Source organism: Mixophyes fleayi, chromosome 2 (genome assembly GCF_038048845.1).
Source record: "Mixophyes fleayi isolate aMixFle1 chromosome 2, aMixFle1.hap1, whole genome shotgun sequence".
In the NCBI taxonomy this organism is placed as follows: Eukaryota; Metazoa; Chordata; class Amphibia; order Anura; family Limnodynastidae; genus Mixophyes; species Mixophyes fleayi.
In genome coordinates this window covers 347,143,099-347,169,426 of record NC_134403.1, presented here as the reverse complement: position 1 = coordinate 347,169,426, position 26,328 = coordinate 347,143,099, and the positions used below count along the sequence as shown (strand labels likewise).

At 40.9% G+C, this 26,328-nt stretch overlaps 1 long non-coding RNA gene across 1 annotated transcript in view; it reads left to right on the top strand.

The window, feature by feature from the left end:
• The window catches only part of LOC142140495 (uncharacterized), a 64,010-nt gene extending 38,865 nt beyond the window's left edge, over positions 1 to 25,145 (top strand). Inside the window, exon 3 of the long non-coding RNA XR_012688513.1 lies at positions 25,071 to 25,145. This is a non-coding gene — a long non-coding RNA (uncharacterized LOC142140495). The remainder of the gene's footprint in view (positions 1 to 25,070) is intronic.
• Positions 25,146 to 26,328: the final 1,183 nt, after the last annotated feature.

The following is a 26,328-nucleotide window of genomic DNA, read 5'->3' as shown; positions in this document are numbered from 1 at the left end:
TCAATATGGTAGCAGGATGATAGATCTGTGCGGTATTACTACATGCTAGATTGTGCTGAGTGTCTGTTTTTGCCAGCACTAGTCCAGCACATTCATTTTTTTTTAATGATATTTATTGAGTCTTCAAGGCATACTAACAATGTCGCAAATTGAGCTAGCCTATCGATTAAAGGAGTGATTCGCTCTGGCCTTACTGCACTGTGCACAAGTTGCATCTTACGTGTTTAGTGTTCTGTATTTCTTTACCCACTGCTACAGGTCTCCTTATAGATATGAATTCCATTTATAATTAATTATTATAAATGTGGTTGTTTAGATAAACAATCACACAGCAGCACAGTGTGATTTGTCTGTGTTTGACTAACATGAGTCTTTAACAAGGCCAAACGCAGGATTTCTAGAGGTAGATTTGCACACCGTGCCGGCAACACGCAAGGGGCTTGGCTCTCATTTTATGCAGTGCTAGGCCGCTCTCCGTCTCCTTCCCATTGACTTCAAATACCCAGGCAATGCTGCGTGCCTCCCTGTCTCCCTCCAGTGTGAACCAGTACATATATCCTGAGTTTGGAACAAAGTCCTGATTTGAACGGATCGACACCCAGAATAGGCACTGCCATACCATAATCAGGACAACTGACAGATTGCTCTCTCCAACCTGTTCTTGCAGCTTTCCCTACCTGCTGTTGCTTGTGTTTAAGCTCAGTTGCTGCTTGCCTGGATCCTGGAATGTTGGGGCCCTATTTGCAAAAAGGATAGGTATATAAAATATAGAAAATATAGCAATGAGAGAACACTCTAGGCCTCACTCCCAACATTAAATCAATAACACCCATGTTTAATAATTAGGCCCAACCAAGTCAGACAGTAAATTAATAACATTCACATTTAAGAAATAGACATATTTCCCTCCAACCTGCTTTGGCAGTAAAGGTATTCACACTTAATAAATATCACCTTACCCCAAACTCAGCCCCACATAAAATGAATAGCTTTCATACTATCCCAGCATTAAATTATTTGTCCCATCAATCCACCTTAAATTAATAGGCCTCACTATGATCCCACTATTAAATAGTCCCAAGTATGCATCCTACCAATAAATGAATAGCTCCCACCCACTATTAAATAATTCACCATTAAAATTATATCCCAAGCCCCCACCCACATTACAAACCCATGTTAAACCAATAGGAAAGGTAATCTTTAACCTCAGATGTATACTAGGCATGTCATTTGTGAAGACCAGTACCAGATGCCCACCAGCCTGGGCAACTGCAGATAGGAGGAAGTTGTCTGATTTAGTCTATATGACACACTGAGTAATGCTGGGGTTAGGAACTGGGGTATCCAATGGGAAAAACAAGATGGGACAACCAACTGGCTGCTTGAGTAAGGTCTAGCTTAAAATGTAAATCCCATCTGTGTTAAAGCAAAAAGAGAGAGCTCAATTGTTGTTGCATGCATAATTCCAGCACAAAAATCATGCCTATCAGGTTTGTTAGTGATATTTAGTGTCAGAGGTTGGTGGAGTGCAAAATAATCATGGATCATTTTGTTGTAGCAAAGATAGCCCTGTTTGATTCATTTGTAGTTATCAGCATAAAAAAGAGTTATGGAGAAGTTCTAAAATAAAAATGGATTTACACTTTATTTCCTAGCAAGATATTAAGTGTCCTCCTTTCACCCGCACTAACCTTTCTTTATTCAGCGCTGGACATTACTGAGGGAGGCACTCCTGCTGCTCGAACACAACGGGCAGCGTGCGTGTCAGGCGGTACACCCCCACAAGAGATATACTGAGATGTGGGGTGATGTCAGCATGAGGGAGAGGGTTGGGCGCAAACAGAGAGGAAGTGACAGGGCAGGGAGGAACCAGCAGGTTGATGCTCTGACATGGCCAGTCCCAGGTGAGACCAGCCTGTCGATCAATCCAGCACACCAATCCCAGGCATGGGGGAGGGGGAATCCAGGCACCTGGAATCCCCCCCCCCCCATCTCATCTAAAGAAATGGCAGAGCAGATTTATCAAATCTTCTGAAAAGGAAAAGTGGGGGTGTTGCCCATAACAACCAATCAGACTCTAGTTAACAGTTATCTAGTATACTTCTACTTTTCCTTTTTAGAAGGATTGATACATCTATCCATGCATCTTATTGTGCGGTGTTCTGTGTGGTTTTTCAAACCTCTGTTTGATACATTGCACAGTTTGAATGGATCTCAGGCCACAAAAGGGGCACTATCCTTTGCAATCTGCAGTATTTTCTTTTATAGTTGTAGTTTGTAAACAGTGCAAAAAAAAGACCCATTTTAACTTGCAGTTTGGAGCAATTGGATATTTTCCCTCCTTTATCTTAAAAAATAAATTGAGGTTATTTACAAAATACAAAAACAGCCACTGTGCTCATATTTTGTAGAGCAGTGCAAAAGTAAGATTCCACCTTGCGCAACAAGATTATTGCAATGAGACACAGGGGCAGAGAGCGTACATTGTTTACTTTTTAAGAGAGTTCTTTCTTTTGTGTAAAGAGGGACACATTGCATTATTTCAATGCTGGTAGAGATTCCAGTTACACTATGAAAAAGTTACCTCTATAAACTTTCCACTGAGAGAGCTCTTTACCAGGGTGATAAGACCTCACAAAGATATAAAAATACATTATGGGCCTAATTCGTAAATGCCAAGTATGTGCCGTATTTTGGTAAAATTGCTCCGTGCGTGCCCAGAAACGGGCTATACGCCAGTGAACTCAGCAACATCCAATTCATCTACGAGGCTGACCGCATGCAACAACATACAATTCAAGCTTTGGGCATCTCAAAGATACTTGTTTATCTGTTGTATCACTCGCACCACCTACAGGTCTGGTGTAAGGGGTCGGGTACAAGATCCCAAAGACCCGACATTATACAACCCGCCAGCTGTATAATGTTTTTAGAAACAGTTCTACATTATACAGACAGTGGGTCCTGGAATTGCCCCCTTAGTAGCCTCACCCCTTAGAAGTGACGTGTTTGCAACTGTATAAATACATTTTATGTACAGTAGACATTCATAATATCTTAATAAATATATTTTATGAAAGAAAAAACCCCAATTTTTTTTAAAATGTTTTCTTATTAATGACTACGGGCCTGATTCATTAAGAAACTTAGGCAAGAAATTTCTTACTTAAGTCTCCTGGACAAAACAATGTTAAAATGAAAGGGGTGAAAATAAGTTCTCTATTTTGCACATAAGGAAAATACTGGCTGTTTTTCAATGTAGCACACAAATACTTGATAGCTTATTTGTACACTGCAATTTAGAGTTGATATTTGTGTGCTACATGAAAAAACAGACAGTATTTAACTTATGTGCAAAATAGAAAACTAATTTTCACCCCTTTCATTTTAACATGGTTTTGTCCAGGAGACTTAAGTAAGAAATTTCTTGCCTAAGTTCCTTAATAAATCAGGCCCTAGATTATTAACTGGTGACATTAACTTAATTTATTTTTTCTGTGCGTTCCTTTGTGACTTTATATTTTACATATGTATTGGCTGTATCCTGCAGTGTATTGTCTGTTAGACCACAGCTTACCTAGACCCGTATTCAACAAGAGACACATCATCTATAGATCCACTCCTTTTTGAAAACGAACGTGTGTATGCTCGATTTATGTGAGTGTAAAAAAAAAATGTTACGTTCGTTTTGCATGCTTTAATGAATCAGGGCCTATATGTGCAACTGCTAAGAACAATTACACATATAGAAATATTACGCTGATATATTACATTTGTTTTGTAAATAATGCCTATTTTCATAATTCTTCATGCTGAGTAAAACGAATGCCTACATTATACTGAATATATAAATATCTTAAAATATGTAGGTCAATATGGGATATTTTAGTGGACAGTTGTACCCCTTCATATAAATAAGGTATATTTTTATTTTCAATTAAATGATAAACCTTCAGATTTTAATGGCTGTGTTCATTTTAATTGGAAATTTAATAAGAATATTCATTTTCTTGGGAATGCGCTGTAGCTGTTTATAAACGCACAGGTTAACAGTCCACATATGCTAAACATCAGACCCATGTGGTGGATCTATATAGACATTTCATAGTGTAAAGACCTTTGTATCTAAGGAATCATGCCAATTTCTAGAGTACAACATGCTCTGTTCCTGTTAGTATGGCTATGGGAGTATGCTCCCTGTGTTTATAACAAATGTAGGAAGGAATTTGAACAGTTTGCTACTGACAATTTGGCAGCAGGTATTTCTAGAAAATGTGCTGTGTGACCGAGAGTCCTCAAATGTACTACAAATCGATTTGGCAATGAAAAATTTGGCTACATCAGACAATATTTTTAATATTTCAATTTGCAAAACTTCTCAATATGGATTCATTTGTTACTAAAGTACACAATTTTAACATTTTGTATAGTGGTGCTAAAGCCACAGAAGTACATAATTCACAGTCTTCATTCGCTCCATGTGTTCTCGTCTGATCGTCCACTGAAACCCTCCGATTTGTTTAAATTAGAGATGTTCACTGACCCCTGTGTTCTGGTTTTAGTTTTGGTTTTGGATCTGGATTAACTTTGTCTTTTGGTTTCGGTTTTGGATCCCGTTTTTTTTCTAAAATCCCTATTTTTGTTTTGCTAAAATCATATATTTTTGCTTCCCCCCCCCCTACATTATTATTAACCTCAATCACACTAATTTCAAGTAATTTGCAGTCAATTTTGACCACCTCACAGGTCACAATATTATTTTCATACACTTTCAAAGAAGACTGCAGATTTAGAAGACCAATCCTGCCAGCCCTAGTATTTGTATTTCAGCAATGACAATTAGCAATGGAGCTCTCCTCTTTGTGTGTTACCTATATAACGCTGTACATTATGGGACTGCAGATTTAGAAGACCAAGCCTGCCAGACCTATTAATTCTATTTCAGCACTGACAATTAGCAATGGAGCTCTCCTGAATGTCACTGGAGACTTTGAAAAACACTGCTACCTCTCCTCTTTCTATTCTACCTATGACGCTCCCAACTGCTCTACAGACTACCAAGAACTGTGCTACCCCTTCTGTGCCCCTCTGTGAAATGGCGCTGGATCGCCGTGGAAGGCGGCACTTATAGAATCCAAAACTTGCGAGATCCGACGACATAACAATGATGTTTTGCCTCGTTTTCAATTCCATGGGCGCGCAAAAGTACCGAGCCGGCTTGGCTCGGTACTTGGATCTGCTAAGTTCGGGTGTGTTTGGATCTCGGGCAACCGAGCCTGAGCATCTCTAGTTTAAATCAATTAGAACGCCCAATAAGTGCCTCAGATTAAATACACTTATGGACATAACCAAATTCACAAAAACAAACATCTCCCCAAGTTCATCGAAATTTACATTGCCTTTTACCCCAAGTTTATTTCATTGATTGTCATTGCCATGTATGTACCATTAATGTGAAAGATCTGTGCTCCTTCGCAGCACAATAACCAAGATTACCAATTGAAATGCCCCTAATATAATCCACTGTTTTTGTTGCAAATGTAACTTTGTGTCACGGGCACTAGGAGTCTTTACCCAGGGATCACCAGGTGATGGACTTACCAGAGCAGTATAGATGGTAATATGGTACTCTGGTAGCGGGGTGATCACGGAACAGGAGACAGCAGATGGTAGAGAATGCTCGTGGAAAGTCTATGACTAGCAGCACTGGTAATATGTAGGTAGTAGAACACGAGGAACTGAATGGACAAGGAAACGTGAGGGTAGTCAGTGGTCTGCGGTAGCAAGTTGTACCACTGCTATAGTGAAGAGGAATGTCCAGAAACAACGAGGAGGTGATGAGAGTCAGCGGTCTGCGTTTAGCAAGTTGTACCGCTGTCTAGGTGAAGGAATGGAATCCAGGTGGAGGTATCCGGGAAGTCAGTGGTCTGCGTTAGCAAGTTGTACCACTGCTATAGTGAAAGGATACTGGAACAGGTGACTCAGGAAACAGGGATCAGTGGTCTGCCTCTAGCAAGTTGTACCACTGAATATATATGTGAGGAGGAGCACGGGGAGAGGAATGCAATACAGAGTATACACGGGCACACTGAACTTGATCCCACGATGATATGCACAATATAGTAATGACTGAACAGCACTGCACAGTAATACAAAGTCACAGGAACTATCCGGGCAAAAGGTCACAGTCAAATGATGGCAATAGTCTCAGCGGATAGTAAACTCCAGAGGAGAACAACTCAGTCCAGCAAGATATGCAATACACCAGCACAGTCAATGAGAAGTATGCATACCGTGGTTCAGGAGAGCAGGCTGTCAGACAGGAGTGCAGAGATACCTGAACGGCTGGAGACCGGCAGGATGCGAAGTCCCAGGAGGGTGGAAGCGGTAATCAAGTAGGTGCAGCGCACAGGTAGGTAGACCAGCAGGGATAGAAACAAATACTCAGGAAGCAGTAGTATGTAGAACTGGACTCCTGGAGAACCCTGAAGAGTAGAGATGGTCTAGACGAGATGAAAGCAGCGAGGCGTTGATCCGATGCAGACTGGCGAGTTGACACAGGCAGGAACACTGTAGAAGCACGGAGAGCGGATCAGCTGCTGCAGACACGAGTAGAACTGAAGGGTAGCGGCAAGCAGGACACTGCAGGTACACGGAGGTAGCGGATAGGAATCAGCAGGTGCAGTCACAATGAAACACGGGAGAGTTGAGCTGAGCTGGAACTGTTGAGCACGGAGGCAGCAGATAGGAATCAGCTGGTGCAGTCACGATGAAACACAGGAGAGTTGAAGTGAGTTGATAACTGTAGTGCACGGAGGCAGCGGATAGGAATCAGCTAATACAGTCACGATGAAACACAGGAGAGTTGAAGTAAGTTGATAACTGTAGTGCACGGAGGCAGTGGATAGGAATCAGCTAATACAGTCACGATGAAACACAGGAGAGTTGAAGTGAGTTGATAACTGTAGTGCACGGAGGCAGCGGATAGGAATCGGCTAATACAGTCACGATGAAACACAGGAGAGTTGAAGTGGCCTGGAAACCACAGGAGAGTTGAAGTGGTCTGGAAACCACAGGAGAGTTGAAGTGGTCTGAAGACTGTAGTGCACGGAGGCAGCGGATAGGAATCAGCTAATACAGTCACGATGAAACACAGGAGAGTTGAAGTGGCCTGGAAACCACAGGAGAGTTGAAGTGGTCTGGAAACCACAGGAGAGTTGAAGTGGTCTGGAAACCACAGGAATCAGCTGAGCTGAATACACGAGGAAACACAGGAACACATTCAGAGGCTCATGGGAATGAGACTCCAAGATCAGGCAACGAGGTATGGAACTCAGGTGCTTTAAATAGGGAGTGTTGCCTGATCAGCCAATTAACTAAAAGGAACAGGTACTGAAGGTTTGAAAGGGCTGCGCATGCGCAGACCCTCAGGATGGCGGACGTCCACGGTTCCTAAACACACGGGAAGAAGCACTCACAGTCTGGTGAGTGACACTTTGTATACGCTCTGCTGTAGTGGTCAAAGCGGACTTTTACAAGTAACAGTATGGAAATTTAGTAGTGACGGTATGGCATACCTCTGTATACACTCCCAATGCGACTACTGCTCTGCATTGATTAATACTGAGTATATAAAATTATTTATAGACAGAATTTCAGTGACCTGATATTGATCAAGGAAGGGTCACGTGAAAATAGTAAAAAAAACTAGCGCCAAACATAGGATGGATAAATAATCATGAATAATCAATAAACTGCTATCAGTATAATACACAGGGGCTCCCAACGTAGCTGCAAAGGTCAATATGGTGTATAATGTTTGATCACTATGTGAAACTGAAAGATTCTCCTGTGTCAAGCTTACCTATAATAGGTGTTTTCATTGCATGTGATGATTAAGGGTTCAATTCCTCTGGTTCATGATGATATGAAAAAATAAAGAAAAAACACAATGTACTATGTGTGAATAAATGGTGTAATTCATAATATCTAGAGTTTGATCACCTGATCCAGATGTTATGCCAACTTTTTATACCTTTGTGATGAAAGTCTTCATTGATGAAAATGCCCGAAACATAGACACAGGAAAATATAGTGCCTGATTCATTAAGGAAAGTAAAGCAAAAAAAATGAGTAACTTTGCACCTGGGCAAAATTATGTTGCATTGGAGGGGGAGACACCTTTAAATGGGACAGGTTTATAATTGGGGTAGGGCATGTTCTAGATCAACTTTAAATGTCAGTGTAAAAATAAAGCTATAAAGTATTTGTGTGCTACATGAAAAAACGGCCAGTATTTATGCAAAATAATAAACTAATTTGCACCCCTTGCATTGTAACAAGGTTTCGTTCAGGAGAAAACTAATTTTTTTGTCTTACTTTGCGTAAAGAAACAGACCCATAGAGGCATATTCAATTGTTGTACGGTAATTTTAAGCCGGATTTCAGCTCGCAGCTCCCTGAGCTGCGAGTCGAAATCCAGCCTTAAAGGTACCGTAATAACGGTAATTACGGGCACTATTACCGTAATGACGGTAATAGTGCGGGTAACGCCAACAATTGAATATTGAAAATTATTTTATTCTACAAATGAATAAAAACTAAAAGCATTTAGGTGCTCAAGTATGTAGTAGCCATGTGTAAATTGGAGATTACTGTAACTGGATTGAGACACAGGGTGTAAGTATTATTCGCAGTGCTTTACAGAGGATATGACTGTCATTTAAATCAGTCTCCGCCTCAGCAGAGCTTACCATCTACAGTATATTCCCTACCACACACTAGTATTAATTTCGTCAGTCAATTAACCTATCAGGATGTCTTCGCCATGTGGCAGGAAACCACAACACAGGGAGAACATTCGAACTCCAAACAGACAGAGCCCTGGTTGGAATCGATCCCACGACCCCGTTGCTGTAAAGCAGCAATGCTATCCACTGTGCTACTGTGCTGTATCCAATGTTAGTTGGAGTAATGGGAACTTGAACAGTTCAAGAAATACATCAGCGGAAAAGTTAAAATGTTAGATAGGATAGGTGATACAGTTGATGACCCAGATTTCAGGAATAGGGTGGAGACTGTATGCTGTAGATGTTGAGGAGGATAGTACAGTGACTACTTCTTCAGTGGTGTAGGAAAATAAGTGCAGGGTAGGAGCAGAGCAGTAACTCATTTTAGCGCCTGGTGCGAGATACAGAAATGCCGCCCCATAGCCCTCAATTTTAACCCCTCTTCAGCATTGCGCCCTGGGAGGTCGCCCCTATCCCACAGCCTTAGTTACAGCCATGGGTAGTAGAAGACAGTGCAAGATTGGTAAGGAATTTCTGGGTGAATGGATTCTACCTTGTTTAGAAAATAATCTGTGTGATGTTAAATACTTTGTCAAAAAAGACAAAAGTATTATAGGAGTGATACCTTTATTGGCTAACCAAAATAAATATTATTATATTTGCTAGCACAGAGGCCCCTTCATCAGGCACCTTTACAAATGAATGACTAAGAAACAGGTACTACATTAAATCAAGCTGTTAAATCAAGAAATTTGTACAGAGGGAGGGGCGGGGGGAGAATATATCATTAAGATAAGCTAAAGCAATAAAACTGAGGTTTACGTTATGGATGGAATCTAAAGTCCTATGAGTTCAGAGATCTGGAGTCACTTGCTGTGGGGGTGTGAAGTGTGTCCAAGTAGTGGGTAATAATTCCAGTTGTTAGATTGAGCCCTTGTGTCAATGACTGGAATGTTCTTATCAGCCTAAATTTCCAGATTTTTCTCTCCCTGTCATTTTTAAAAAGACCTTTCAGTATTAGGACTTTTCTGTCATACGGTGTCCTGGTCCAGAGAAGTGTATAACCATGGAGGTGTCCAGCGTCTTCTTTATTGTGTGTCTGTGTAGATTCATCCTGGATTGTAGTTTCTGCTTGGTCTCTCCATTGCAAATTCCCTCAGGGCACCTTGTACACTGTATCATGTACAACACATTGGAGGATGTGCATGAGAATGTGTCAGTGATTTTATAGTCCTGTTGTGTGTTGGGTATGTGGGCTGTGTTTGTTGGTAGGACATGGTTGAAGGTTTTGCATTTTTTGTTTTTGCAAGGGAAGGTGCCAGTCTCTGATGGTGATGGGAGGGCACATCTACGAGGAGATTTCTTAAATATGGAGGCTGTTTGTATGAAAGGAGAGGTAAATCTGTGAATATTTCATTCAGTCTATTGTCTCTCTGAAATATGGATTGAAGGTCGGCAGCAATTTTCCCCAAGATGTTTATGTGGAGATTGTAAGTGACCACTAGGGGCACCCTGCTGTTAGCCTCCTTCTGTTTGTAATCCAGGAGGCTACTCCTTGGGATCCTTGTGGCTCTGTGGATCTGTTCATCTATAACTATTTGAAGGTATCCTTGTTGTAGGAATGTATTTCTCAGTGATGGCAGGTGTTGTTTTCTGTCTTCACTGTCTGAACAAATCCGAATGTATCTCAGAGCTTGGCTGTAAATGATGGACTTCTTTATGTGTCCTGGGTGAAAGCTGTTCCATCTCAGATATGCTGGGCGGCCTGTAGGTTTATGATAGACTGATGTTTGTATAGTTTTGTTTTTATTGTATAGGGTCATGTCCAGGAAATGTATCTGAAATCGTGAGTAGTTGAGAGTGAGTCTAATGGTTGGGTGAAATTTGTTGAAGTTTTTATGGAAAGTCAGCAGCTCATCTTCAGAGCCGTCCAGATTAGTAGCAAATCATCAATATAACGGAAGTATGCTAGAGGTGTCATTGTGCAAGTTGATGAGAATTCCTCCTCTAGTTTAGCCATGAAAATATTAGCCTACTGAGGTGCAGGGCCGCCATCAGGGGGGTACAGGGGGTACCCTTGTACCGGGCCGGGGCTCACCAGGGGGCCCGGCAGCACACACTTACGAGGGGGCCCGCTGTCCTCCAGTCCTAGCGTCTCCGCTGCTGTCTTCAGCCTGGCTGTCATGGTGACAGCCAGGCTGAAGACAGCAGGGAAGACGTCGGGACTGGAGAACAGTGGGCCCCCTGGTAAGGAAGAATGCAGAATGCGATCGCAGGGGCGGATCAATCATTCCCCTGCGATCATGTGATCTTCCTGTGACAGCCAGGAAGCTGTAATCGTGATCCCAGGGTAATGATTGCTCCGTCCCTGCGATCATGTGATCCTCCCTTCAGCTGCAACATCTCAGTAAGTATGTATGTGTGTGTAAAAAGTGTTTTATATATATATATATATATATATATATATATATATATATATATATATGTATATATTTATATGTAAAAGAAAGTGATTATATTCAAAAAGAGTGGACATATATATATCTATAGCAAACAAAAAAAAAGATATACAATGGCGCTAATTACCACAGCGTAGATACAATTGAATAGACCACTGGTGTAGATAATATGTAAAAAGTCCAGTTTTGAGGAATCAGTCCCGGAACAACACTTAGCTCGGTTGAGAGCGGCAGCCTCAGAAAACTTGTGACCAGATTTTTAGTCCGGATAACGATAGTAACTGTAACAGAAAAACAAGTAGGGCTCCCCAATGTGTAATATCATATATATAATTTGGGAAGACGCAATAAACTGCGTACCGTGAAGATGTACTCAGAAAGTAATTGGTCACATGGAGGTTCCTCTTAAGAGGTAATCCCTCTCAATCTCCATCAGATGTAGCGACAATGCAGAAAAAAACAGAACAGAAACTAACATAGTGTAGTATTGTTATATGCTAAACTGCACCAAATCTGAAAATAATCCTCCACCAGGAGAAAGAGTGCAAAATCAGGTAGTGAACCCAAAAAGTGAATTATATAGCACACAGGTGCAGAGTGCATCCCTAAGTATATGTTGTCTGCGTACTAGATAGTCAGAAGACCGCAGACTTTCTCAGACCATGAGTAAAAGACCAGGCAATTCCTCTGTCACAACCTCATGCAATGGCGGTAATGAGCAAGATTGATAAAGAAGAATGCAATGTAAAAATATAATCAATTTATTAGAAATTTAATAGCACAATAGTAACTCACATGAGGTACACCAAATAGCGCTGGTAGATGTCACAGCTCAACGCGTTTCGTCCCGGTACAACGGGACTTCCTCAGGAGCAATAAAGTTAAGAACAGTAAATCCATGATACCGATCTTATAACGAGCGGCCGCGCCATATTGGCGCATGCGCAGAGACCGCCACTCTCTGCGCGTGCGCGGCAATAATGGACACTCCGTATACCGGAGAAATGTGTGTAAAAAAGTGCCCAATAATTATAGACAGAGTGTGTGTCTAACATAGGGGACAAAACCCATATATCCAACCTCATAAATACTATATGATCCGATATGATGTAATCTATATACGGTAGCACTGTCTTCCATATGCAAAACACTGATGTAATGCATTCTATATAGAATGCATAAAAAGTGCAAGTAGTGCTATAAGTGGCACAACTGGTTCTAAAAAACATGTGTAAATAAATAATATATGGATGAGAAATACATTAGCCCACTAGGGCAATGAAGAAATGCAATAAAAAAATAAAAAAAAAACAAAAACCTAAAATAACCAAATATAATTACAATAAGGGACATGGAAAAACATGACCCATAAATCTGACCTCATAAGTGTAATACATAATCAAAAGTGATGCAATTAATATGCGTTAGTCAATACCTTCCACATGAAGGCTGCTGATAGTATTCTATCTAAAATGCTTAAAGTGCAAAAAGTGCTATAAATGATGTAACCTAATCTAATAAGGTATATAGTCAAGAACAAACATAAGCCTACTAAGACAATACATGGATACAAAGATAATCCTTAATAATAACAGTAGAAACAATTAAAACAGTTAGAGCTATGCTAATCCACTGAAATAGATCAGCATATAAAAATATGGGATCATAGTATTAAAATTATACCTCAAAGACATAATTAAAATACAACATACAATACCAATATATGTATAGCAAAAATTAATAATAAAATTTATCTAATTATATAATACAATATATTCCTAAAAAATATTAATAAAAATATTCATAAAAAAGGGCCTATCTCATAATTCTCATTTAAACCACTGTGTGTCAAGGTGCCCACTTGGAAGATCCAAAACATTTCCCGTTGGGAAAGTTTATGTTGTAAATCTCCTCCCCTTGAATTTAATGATACCTTTTCCAGAGCCATAAATTTAAGATATTTGGGGTCACTACTGTGTTTATATAAAAAATGTCTGGACACAGAATGACTCTGTACTCCATTTTTAATGTTACGAATGTGTTCCTGGATACGCAATTTTAGTGGGCGTTTAGTTCTGCCCACATAATTCAAGTTACACGAACACACTAGCATGTAAATAACTGATGTTGTTAAGCAATCCATCCATTGCTTAACCTTAAATTGCCTACTATTGTCGTGATTATAAAAAGAGGTTTTGGTTGTATTCATGTACTTGCAAACATTACAATGAGTACACCTCACTGAACCTACATTGTTAGTCAACAGACCAGAAGATTTTTGTATCGAATTATTCTTCATAAGTAGACTCGGAGCAATCAAATCCTTTACATTCTGGTTTTTACGAAATATCAAAGTTGGTTTCTCTGGGAGGATCTTCCATAATATTGGGTCTCTTAATAAGATGCCCCAATGTTTATTCAGTGTTGATTTAACCAAATTCTCACCGCTATTCAATTCTGTAATGAACGGTACCATATCCATCTTGTCACATTTCATTGTATATTGTAGTGTTTCTATCCGATCCCTATTCCTAATTCTATCAGTGGCCTCATTTAATAATCGATGCGGGTAGCCCCTTTATTTAAAACGGTCCAAATATACATCAAGTTGTTCCTCAAAATCCGCATTTTGACTACAGTTTCTCTTTATTCTATTAAACTGGGAAAAGGGGATGTTATCTTTCCATTTCTTTTGATGGCAACTTCTATAGTGTAGATAGCTGTTAGTATCCACATGTTTTATGAAGTTTTTTGTGATTACTTTCGTATCCTTCGACGTCAGAATGAGGTTCAAGTATTCAACCTTATCTTATCAATGTTGGCAGTGAACTTAAGATTGTATTCATTATTGCCAATGTACTGCATGAATTCCTCAAATTCCTCACAAGTACCATTCCAGACTACCAATACATCATCGATGTAGCGTTTATATAATTTGATTTTATCTGTAAAGGGATTAGGTTGGTAAATGTATTTAGTCTCCCAGCTACCCATATGCAAATTGGCAAAGCTGGGCGCAAAGGTAGTTCCCATAGCCGTACCCCAAATCTGGAGGTAAAAGCTATCCAGGAAACAAAAATAATTAAGGGAAAGAATATAACGGATCAGATCGCAGATGAAATTCTTGTGTTCCATTGTAACAGAATCATCCTGATCCAAAAATTCCCTACATGACTCAATCCCCATCTCATGCTGTATGGAGGTGTAAAGGGATTGGACATCAATCGTGACCCAGTAGAAAGAATAATTATATATATATATCTATATAATGTAAAAAAAGTGATTATATATATATATATATAATCACTTTTTTTTTACATAATAAATATATATATATATATATATATACACACACACACACACACACACATATATATAGGGGCCCCCTTGACTTACTTTTCAATCGTCTAAGTCTGATCCCCTTCACAGAAGAGGGGGCCAGGGAGGGAGCCGGATCATGACCACAAAAGGTAAGGTTTTTTCTTTGTTTGTTTTTTCGATTTTTTTTTTTTCATTGCCTTAGGCCACCTTTCCCCCTGGGCCCCCGGGAACCTGCCCATTGTTCCCAGTCGGAAAGATGGCCCTGGTTCATAGAGGGGGGGTGTTTCATGGGGGGTAATCGGGGGGCCCTGCCTGCTTCATTTTTACTGGGCCCCATGATTTCTGATGGCGGCCCTGCTGAGGTGACATCTTACTACCCATGGCACTTCCCATACACTGCAGGTATATGTCATTCCCAAAAGAAAAGTAATTATGATTGAGTACGAACCTGATCAGCTGCAGGGTCGGCTCTGTGGCTAGACTGTTTCTTTGAAGGTAGTGATGGCATGCGGTTATGCCATCCTTGTGCAGTATGTTAGAGTACAGAGACTCCACATCCATAGTTTCCAGTATAGAGCCTTCTGGTAGGGGACCCAGGGCTGAAAGTTTGCAGAGAATATCTGTGGTATCCTGGATATAGCTGGGAGTTCGTCTCACCAAGGGTATTAGAACATTCTCTATCCAGCCAGAAATATTTTCCGTTAAGGTCCCAATTCCAGAAATTATTGGTCTCCCTGGATTGCCTTCTTTATGTATTTTGGGTAACATATAGAAGGTAGCCATTTTGGGATTGTCTGGTATAAGGTCCAGTAGAGAGGATGATACAGGGTTGAAACCATTTATGATCCTTATAAGTTCTTCTGTGTATTGTTTAGTGGTGTCTTACATAATTAGAGTGTAGTATTGGCTAACTCGGTACTGCAATAATAATTTCTAAAAATAAAAAAAATTTGGCTACACATCCAGAAAATAATCTGTACAGTCATGGGGTATGATAAGAGGAGCCACTGTGCTGGGAATGGATTGAAATAAAGAATTTAAAAAAAAAGATTAGCTACTTAGATTAGTGCTATCTGATGAGTTATTTGAAAAATACTTGAACTGTGAGAGCTACGTTAGAGCGAGACAGGATAAATGCATAACAGAGAATTTTGGTTTTTTCCACCGCCTAATTCTATTTCACCATGGTTACCCGGGAGTGCATTCAATTTTAACAAAACAACTTTGTGAAGACTTGAATTAAGCAGAGTTATATTTTTCTACCAGAATGTTCAACTCAGAATAACTAGGTAAAGTTGAAAGTGCAGATTGACAAATAAAAAGATACAGCAGTGTAGTCAGAAAGATGAAAAGAAAGAATTCTAACGGCTTACAATGAACATTTATAGTGAGGCTGAGTATGTGAGGACAGGGCTGCGTATGACATTGGCAATGTCATGATGTGAGGAGGTAAATATATCAATTCTTCTAAAAAGAAAAGGAGATGTTGCCCATAGCAGATTCCATCCACCACTTATACAGTACATTCTAAAAATGATAGCTAGAATCTGATTGGATGCTATTGGACACACCTCCACTTTTTTCTTTTTAGAATGTTTGATACATTTACCCCTAAGAGTTTGATCATTGAAGGAGCTGATTCGCCCAGAGTATTGATGGGCGGCTCCTGTCAAACTGATGTGGGAAGAATGTATTTTCAACACACCTCTATATAAAACAAAGTTTATATATCCAAGTCATTGTTAGAAATACTTTTTTAAGTTTGTCACCTAAAGCCATATTTGCCAACTCTCCCGGAATGTCTGGGAGACTCCCCAAATCCGGGTAGGTCTCCCGGACTCCCGGGAGAGCAGGCAAGTCTCCTGTATCCTGCAATTTGCTATCCAGAATGACGAGATTCACAGTAAATTGCGGTTTTTTGGCCCTGCCACATGATGATGGCCCATCGCGGGGTCAAAATGATGTGATTGGCCGTGCCCCGCCCCCTCCCGCCCTCCAACCACACTCCCAAGGATACTGTGAAGGAGCTGGTCAGTTCCCGTTCTTACACACTAATGCTACTAGGGTATTCTTACCAACTTTTTACACATCCCCTCTGGGAGATCCTGGAAAGGAGGTGAAGTGAGAGGTCGGAAGGGGGCAGGACACAGCGAATCGCGTCATTATGGCCCCTCCACCCGAATCGCGTCATGGAGATTCCCATCCCGCCCACTTCTCTATGAAGAGGGCATGATGCAGGAGAGTAGCCCGCTCTCCCGGGAGACCTACCCGGAATTTGGGCGACTCAACCAGGTCATAATCGCAAGAAAGGTTTTTTAACATTTTTTTTTATAGCAAAAAACACATTCACTATTAGGCTTGATTTGAATAAACAATAAAACACTACAATACAGCAGGTATAATCTTCCTGCCTCATGTACAAATGTAATTAACAATAAATGAATTGTAAATTACGCTCAGAAAATCATATAATAGTGAATGGATTTGTCACTATCAAAACAAATTTTAAAAATCTTTTCTTATCCTTATGACCTGGTTGGGTTTATGAGTATCTGATGTACACACAACATAAACCTGGTACATGCAACTGGTGCAGAGCTTGGCACCTCTTGAGCATACTTGCCAACCTTTCCTCGTTGGCTTCAGGAAGATCCCGGGGGAGGTGGGCGTGGGCGGCGAGGCTTGACAAGTTGCATCTTTTTGGCCCTGTCCCCTAGTAGGCAACTATGCATTAAAGAAAAGCAGCTAATGAATCTCTAGAGACTGAAGGGTCTTTTACATTTCTGTCTCCATTACTGAAGTCTTGTTGTCTTACCTGTCAGTCTTTGTTTAAATCTTGGTCACCATGAAAATGGCCACCTCCATAGGCATCAATACATAAGACACAATTTCTGAACTGTGTCATAATGCCACAGATGGCGAAGCCAACCACGTCTTGTACTGGTTCAGCATCAGGGAGAATACCAGACTCTTCAGGGAGTGAGGGAGATCACCCCTATTTCAGGGAGTCTCCCTGACATTCAGGGAGAGTTGGCAAGTATGCTCTTGAGATGCCCCAGACACAGCATATGGGCATAATACGCTATTTGTACATGTGTCTATTTAGAGCTTACCTTTTGAATGCATATGCATATCCATCACAGTTCAGCCCTATTATATAAATGTAGAGATGTGTGTATTTATTTGACATCTGTATAGTAGCGTGCAGAATGAAAAGTTACCTTTCGCATTAGTGTGTGAACAGTTAATAATAAGCTGCATCTCTTGGATACAAGCTTTAAAAGGAAGAGGGTTGAGTAAATTAATGTCTTCTTGAGATGTCACCTTAGAAAGTGTCAGCACAAAAGGTGCTTTGCTTGTTTCATCTCCAAAACAGCAGCATTCTTTCCCTGACATTTGCTGACCTTTCTTTGTGCACTCTGTCTGACCTTCTGGGTCATTTCCTGGCCTTCTCTGAGTCACCTCTGACCAATGCCGACCTTTAGCTGGAGAATGTGACATTTCGTTCTCCTCTGGCTGACATGTGATGCTCTCATTATTCCCAAGTATGTGAAAATAATGACCTCCCGAGACCTTTGAGTTTCGCTTTCCTACTCCAGTCTGCACCCAAAGCAGAATCACTGGACCACAGTTCCTCGGCAGGAAACACAGAACTAGGAATAGTTATAACTTATAAACTAGTATTAATCAAACAGGAACAAGTTACGTGGCTTTGTTTCAGGCATAACCTGCTATGTTACATCTAATCATTTCCCTGACATATCAGATCCTGTCAAACTTCACACTTATTATATGAACTTTGTCCTTTTCCGGGATACTTAACCATTTTTTAGTTTTTTCGCCTACAAATATAATAAGCCAATATGACCTAGTACCGGAAAAATCTAGCTCAGAAATATTGCAAAACTGTCTCTGTACTAACCAGGCCAAGATTTGTGAAGTAAACAACATGCACTAATAATAGAATGAAATGTGGAGATCTCACTCATATCGATTACTAGTAAATGTGTATTGAATATTTTCATGCATTCATGCATAATGATGATTATTGTTCATGCATTAGGTATTCTTTAATAAGAAGCCTGTCTGAAAACAATATTTAGAGGTTCCCATGGAATGAAATGATATATAGGGGCATATTTAACAAATTGTACCGTAAAATACATGTCCCTCTTTGTGTCCTGCTCGTGGATATCTGCTGCTTTGCATTCCTTTTCGTTTTTGGGAGCAGTCACCATTCTACAGTATGGTGACTGCTCCCAATTGCAATCTAACAAGTTACGGAATTTTTTTTTTACGGTAACTTTTCATGATAACATACGCCAGCTGAAGCTGGTCAGCTGGCGTACATTATCATTTTTGAAAGATTTCAGTGCTGTCAGCTCTGCTCCGAAGAGCAGAGCTGGACACCGCATGTGTGGAGGGATCACATGATCCCTCCCTGTCACTCACCGCTCTGTCTCTGCAACTATAGTTGCAGAGCGAGAGCAGAGATGTCTGTGCGCATGCCCGAGGGTTTCACTCGGCGCATGCGCACTGGAGTCAGAAGAGGAGCTCCGTTCATCGCATGCTGCTTCGGGATCGAAGAGGCAGTGGTAAGTATGTTTTCCACTTCACAGGAACAGCAGTTTTTCGGAACTGCTGTTCCTGTGTTGCTTTTTTAATAAATATGAGAAATAGTTCAATCCTTATCAATGCAGATTCTTTACTACTTACAATAATCAAAATTTTAGTGAAACCAACCAATTTATAATTTATTATTACTATTATTTTCAATAGTGTTTATGTATGTTTTATTATTCTACTAAATGTGTAAGTGTATTAATCTATGTTCTGTGGCTTATACATTTGAAAAATGTATGTTACGAACATAAGGCTATTGTAAAGTCTTAGAATTATTTTTTTTTAAAAAAGGTGAAGAGAAAGACAAATATACCCATCATATAACCAGACAAACAAGTAAATATCCTTCATAGTTAGCTGACAAGATAGACCAGTTGGTCATAAAAGGTTATCTGGTTTTATGATTCTATGTTGCAAAACAGGATTTTCACTTAATGGCTAAAATACGGCAAGGTAACACTTTCTTGCCCTTCAAGAAATTAATGGGTTAACCATGATACACTTGAAAGCCCAAAATATAACAATTGTATCTTAGGAAGTGGATTTCATTTACGGGGTGTAGGTTATCTCCAGAGGCTGAAAGGACCTGCAATTGGTGTTCATGCTGAGCTGTGTATACAGCAGCTGGTATTCTGCCCAGGATTGATCCAGCATAATGATTTAATCATCTCCTACCCATAGACAGAGTGATTCCTCTAGGTCAGGGTTGAAGGCATTTGTGATATGAAGCAGCTTGTGGCAGCTCAGACCCAAATGCTACTGAATTTGGCCTGGGGCTAAATGGTGCACAGTCTGACTTGTGCCTGGTTTTACTTATCACTGTGCAGTGTATTTAGGTTAAATTTGCGTCAAATCTGGACAGGTCATTACGTGTTAGAGGACAGTCATAGGAAGCACAGTATTTTTTCAACATTATTACATTTACTCCTATTTAAAGAACACGTTTCCTGACATGAACTCTCCCTGTTAGTCCTCTTTTCTTTCATTATTATTTCATAATCTAATGGAGTGTTGCTTTTTTATTGATGAATGAATATGGAGAGAATGTCAGCATGTTTTACGACTTAGAAAGTGTTGTGGTTAAGGACTGTAATTTTCGCTGGTATATGCTGTGCATTAATATGGTTTAACACAGAAATGAGACCTTTGCTTGGAATGAAATTCAAACAAAGTGCTGTCGGAGTGATGATCATTATGATTTATCGTCTGATGCATGGCAGTCTCTGCAAGGCAAAGCAGCATGTTGGATTGTAAACCCTTACAGAGATTATATGAATCTACACTTATGTCCATAAACGGGAGCACTGAACTTGCAATGCCCTGCGATTTGCATGGAAGACAGCCATGGGACAAATGTACCCCAGGTCAGGTGGCGTAGAATGTTGGCATTACCAGCCCTTCCATAGTGTAAGAGATGACAAATGTTTCTGGTATCCATGTAACATACCTCCCTACAGTACCAGTTTGGAAATGGGGACAATTTAAACAACACACAACATAAATGTTTCCTAATCCACCTATAACATGCCCATTTCCCGGCTATACCAATGGCCTTTTTTGACAGCCACACACATTTTCACTACAAGATATTTGGACTGCCTTGCAAAAATCAGTACAGTTATTATTAACCTTCATTTATATAGCACCAGAATATTATGCAGCCAGGGCCCTCTTAACAACATTTGGTGCCCCCGGGCAAAGCAGTGCACCGGGGCCCCTATATATATAAAAAAATTTAAAAATGATTATATATATGGGCCCTGCAGCCCAGGGGGTCCCGTCAGAGGCAGCGAGAGAAAAAAGTTCCTGTAAAAAAGAAGAAAATACTTACCTTGTTCTTAGCTGGCGATCCGGCTCCCTCCCTGGTCTCCTCCTCTGTGCTGCGCTCCGCAATGGATGTCGGGCGGGGTGATGATGTCACGCCCGACATGCACTGCGAGCGCCACACGGAGGAGGAGACCAGGGAGGGAGCCGGATCGCCAGCTGAGAGCAAGGTAAGTATTTTCTTCTTCTTTTTTTTCAGGAACCTTTTTTTTTTAGCTGCCTCTGACGGGCCCCCTGGGCTGCAGGGCCCCCGGGCACCTGCCCATCATGCCCTATGGAAGAGACGGCCCTGTATGCAGCCCTTGACATATACGGCCTGATTCATTTTCGAGCCCAGCCTGCACGCAAGTTGTGTTTTTAAAAAGAGCACAGAACTTGAGTGCACGTGCGCCCGCATTCAAACCATACGGATCTCAAGATACGTTTCCATTTGTGCATGGGTAGAAGTACGCTCTGCCTAAACAGTACTTAAACTAACAAACAGAACAGACTGCTGGATATGCACAGGTATATGTGCAATATAACGTCGTATCAGAACTCCTGCAAAAAAAAAATTGTATAAGAGAAATTGACAATTCATAATGCTACAATCATAAATTAAAATGTTTTAAAGAAAAATCTTTTATTTTTACATTAAATATATATATAAAAAAATATAAGTTCTTCATGCGTTCTGTACATGCAATGCATTTATATAGTCAATCTTCCTTGCATACACATTTGTTTACTATCTAGTGGCGCGCATATGAGTAGTTTTTAATGCAAAGACTATGCAGTGATAGTCATCACTATCAGTAGGCACTCACACCTGCCCTGTAGCTGCTGCAAATGATACCATACTTTCGGGAAACACAGACTTTGAATCGGCTGCGCTTTGGCACGCCATTACTGTACATGACCTGCGTGAGTCCGCCACCTCCCTCCCCCATTCTGGTGCTCAAGTCGCAAGCAGCCGTAAGTGTCATTTGTGTTTGGTCATGATTCGCCACAGTGGAGCTTACAGTCTAAATTCTCTTACACACTAGGGTCAAGTTTGTCCATCCTCCAGTATATTGTTGGAGGAAACCCACACAAACATGGGTATAACATTCAAAATCCACACAGATAGTACTCTGGTTGCAATTGAAGCCATGGTAATAGGGCCCAGAGGATAGAAAGGATAACCATGGCACCATCATGCCACCTAGTAGGGAGATATGATGCTTAGTAAATTTATCACAATAGTATAAACTTCGCCTGGCTGGCTTTCTGATGGAAATATACAGCTTTCTGGAAACACCAGCAAACCACAAAGCACTAAAACAAACATACTGACCTCACAGCATTCAAATATCAGGACATATACGGCTATGCCTCTGCTCTGACTAACCTATGCCCACATCTACCCAAACAGTGTCCATTTTCTGGTAGACCATAATATGGCACAAAGAGCAGATATGTGATGTAACCCACAGACACCAATGAGGTGTCAGATTTATGGGCATGTTAATCAAAGGGCAAAAACCCCTATTGCCAATGAAAACGGGTGTATACAAAAAGTGATGGGGCTTTATCTCCCTTCAACCTATAAATTAAAGAATAGAATTTGCCATCGATGACTGGCTTTCGTACGGGGACGACTATTTAATAAGCTGTACATGTACCACCGCAATGCTTGTTCTGGTGAAGCCACCTCAGGATAACAATAACAGAAGAAAATATATTAAAAAAACGCTTTGTTATATGAAAGAAATCAAAAAAAGTTTTCAATGGCCAAAAATGATTAAATATTTTTATTTTTAAATCTATTTTTACCCCTTTTTTCCTCACATTTTTCTCACATTAGTGCATCTGAAAGCCCAGATCTGACAAATATCATCATCATCATCATCATCACCATTTATTTATATAGCGCTACCAATTCCACAGCGCTGTACAGAGAATATTTGTCACTCACATCAGTCCCTGCTCCATTGGTGCTTACAGTCTAAATTCCCTAACACACACACAGACTAGGGTTAATTTTGTCAGCAGCCGATTAACCTACCAGTATGTTCTCCCCATGCTTGTGGGAGGAAACCCACCAAACACGGGAAGAACATACAAACTCCACTCAGATATTTATATAATATATTTTAAATATATTAAATTTCCAGCAATATTTTCTTCGAAAAATTGCATTGATAAGTGTTTTTTTTTTTAAGTAGCGCATTAAGTGATGAAAAAAAAATCTGCTTTAATGCCAAATTTTGATAAATCTGCCTCTTAGTTTGTCTGCCTTATAAGTAAGTCATATTTTCACTTACCAGGCTGGTAAAATACTAGCCAAGTGAAAACCATAGATACAGCACATCATTGTATGTAAACGTAAAGCAGCTTCCATTTACATTGAAACAAATGCAGAAATCAATAACTTTGTTCTTATTTTTTATTTTTTTATTTATGGAAACAAAAAAGAGAAAGCAGATTAAAATTAAAAACAGAGAACCGTTTCCTTTAATTGGTAAATTACTTAATTTGCTAATTTATACGGTAAGCTTTTGAAAACAAAAAAAATAAAAGCCAGACACTGAAGGGGAGGAAACTTTTCCTTAAGGGCATTCACTTTTTTGAGTGAGGAACAAAAGATTAAAAGATCAGTAGGGAATATGTTCATAATTGCTACAATGGCAGAACTTGAAAGCTGAATAAGAAATGAGGGAGCAGAATAAAATAAAGTCTGTGGGCGTGTGACAGAGGAATATGATAAAGGCATTCAGCTCTGCTCACCCAGATAAAGGGGGTGATAATTATAAGTCAAACACTATGAAGCTGGGGCTATGATTACGCATTTGCAAGGGCAGAGTCAACCTGTCGTTTAGTTTTTATCAGCTTACATTAATTAGTGAAAGTAAAACAGGATGGAATTAAAAAGAAACTATGGGCTAGATTTACTAAACTGCGGGTTTGGAAAAGTGGAGATGTTGCCTATAGCAACCAATCAGATTCTAGTTTTCATTTATTTAGCGTATTCTACAAAATGACAGCTTGAATCTGATTGGCTGCTATCGGCAACATCTCCACTTTTTCAAACCCACAGTTTAGTAAATATACCGCTATGTGTTTTACACTTGTGAAAATTCCTGACACATAAATGTCCTATACAGGGGGAAAATTTACTATGCAGGATTTCTTGTTTTTTGTTTAATACTATTTAAAGAAGTTGTTCACCAGATTACTTAAAAGCAGTGATGGGCAACGTATATTCTTCAAATGACGCAAACTACTCCTAATTTCAAGAATAAAAAAAAAGAATGAGAATGATGTCAGCATGCCCAAATCACTCATCCCAAAATGACCCCACACAATGTCAGACAGGGACATGAAGGGCCCACCAGGGGAATGCAATAGTAGGGGCTCATGAAAAATATGAGCGTACAGTTGTTGAAGGGGAGTGGTCAGTCAGCAGAGGGGGTGTGACCAGCCACCAGAGAGGTGAGGCCAGACACTAGAGGGAGTATAGTCAGCATAGTTGCCAATTCCGCTTATGACAAGCGGAATTGGACTTGTTTTTTTCCAGAGTTACGGGGTTTTTCTGGTGGTCGCAGGTTGCGGGTTTTTGGGCTTCACAACATTTTATTTTATTTTTTTCAAAAAACTTTATTGCCTTGTGTATAATAACGCTTTAGTCAGTGTAAGGACGCTGCTGGTCTCTTACGTGGGCGTGACCTCAGGTGTTGGTAGGTAAACTTCAGCGTTGGCTCCTCTTGGGGGAGCCTGTCTGTGTTGTATACAGTAGATATGGAGAGTATATATGTGACCAGACAGAGCATGATATGTGTAATTATAGTGTAAAGCTGGGGATATATTATAGTGTACAGAGAAAACAAACCCCTAAAGTGCAGCTATATCTCCTGAATCTTCATCTTTAGTTACTTTAACTGCAGAATCTGCTGCAGATCCCATTGCTATTAATATTATCTTGATATTTGTATCATAAATAAAAAAATAATACATTTTTTGCTTTTTGGGGCTCTTTTTAGGATTGTTTGGGCTTGTTTTTCACTTAGCGGTTGCTTGTTTTTCATTTCAGAGTTGGCAACCTTGATGGTCAGCCGTGAAGCTATGAAGGCAGTGCAGTAAGAACAATCTGGAGAATGGTGGCAGGTGAGGTGTAAGCAGGAGATGGCATAAGGGAAGTAATTGTGTTGGCGGGGCCAGTGGCAACATATGGTGACTGACAGCAGGACCAGGGATGTGGTAGATGGGGCACTGGAAGCAGAGAGGTCGGAGTGTGATAGATGGGGTGTCTGGCAGCAGGGAGGAGGGTTGTGGTAGATGGGGTGTCTGGCAGCAGGGAAAGGGAGTTTGGTTGATAGGGGTCTGGCATCAGGAAGGGGGAGTGTGGCAGATGGGGTAATGGAAGCAGGGAAGATTTTAGAAGATGGGATGTCTTGCAGCAGGGGGGTAGGTGGTGCACTGGAAGCAGAGAAAGGGAGTTTGGTTGATGGGATGTCTGGCAGTAGGGAGAACGAGTGTGATAGATGGGGTGTCTGGCAGCAGGGAGGGGGGAGTGTGGTAGATGGGGTGTCTAGCAGCAGGGAGGGGGAAGTGTGGTAGATGGGGTGTCTTGCAGCAGGGAGGGGGAGTGTGATAGATGGGGTGTCTTGTTGCAGGGAGGGGGAGTGTGGTAGATGGGGTGTCTTGCTGCAGGGAGGGGGAGTGTGGTAGATGGGGTGTTTGGCAGCAGGGAGAACGAGTGCGGTAGATGGGGTGTCTTGCTGCTGTGAGGGGGAGTGTGGTAGATGGGGTGTCTTGCAGCAGGGAGGGGGGAGTGTGGTAGATGGGGTGTCTTGCTGCAGTGAGGGGGAGTGTGGTAGATGGGGTATCTTGCTGCAGTGAGGGGAGTGTGGTAGATGGGGTATCTTGCTGCAGTGAGGGGAGTGCGGTAGATGGGGTGTCTTGCTGCAGTGAGGGGAGTGTGGTAGATGGGGTGTCTGGCAGCAGGGAGGAGGAGTGTGGTAGATGGGGCACTGGAAGCAGGGAAGGGAGGTTTGGTAGATGGGGTGTCTTGCTGCAGTGAGGGGGAGTGTGGTAGATGGGGTGTCTTGCTGCTGTGAGGGGGAGTGTGATAGATGGGGTATCTTGCAGCAGGGAGAACGAGTGCGGTAGATGGGGTGTCTTGCAGCAGTGAGGGGGAGTGTGGTAGATGGGGTGTCTTGCTGCAGTGAGGGGGAGTGTGGTAGATGGGGTGTCTGGCAGCAGGGAGAACGAGTGCGGTAGATGGGGTGTCTTGCTGCAGTGAGGGGGAGTGCGGTAGATGGGGTGTCTTGCTGCAGTGAGGGGGAGTG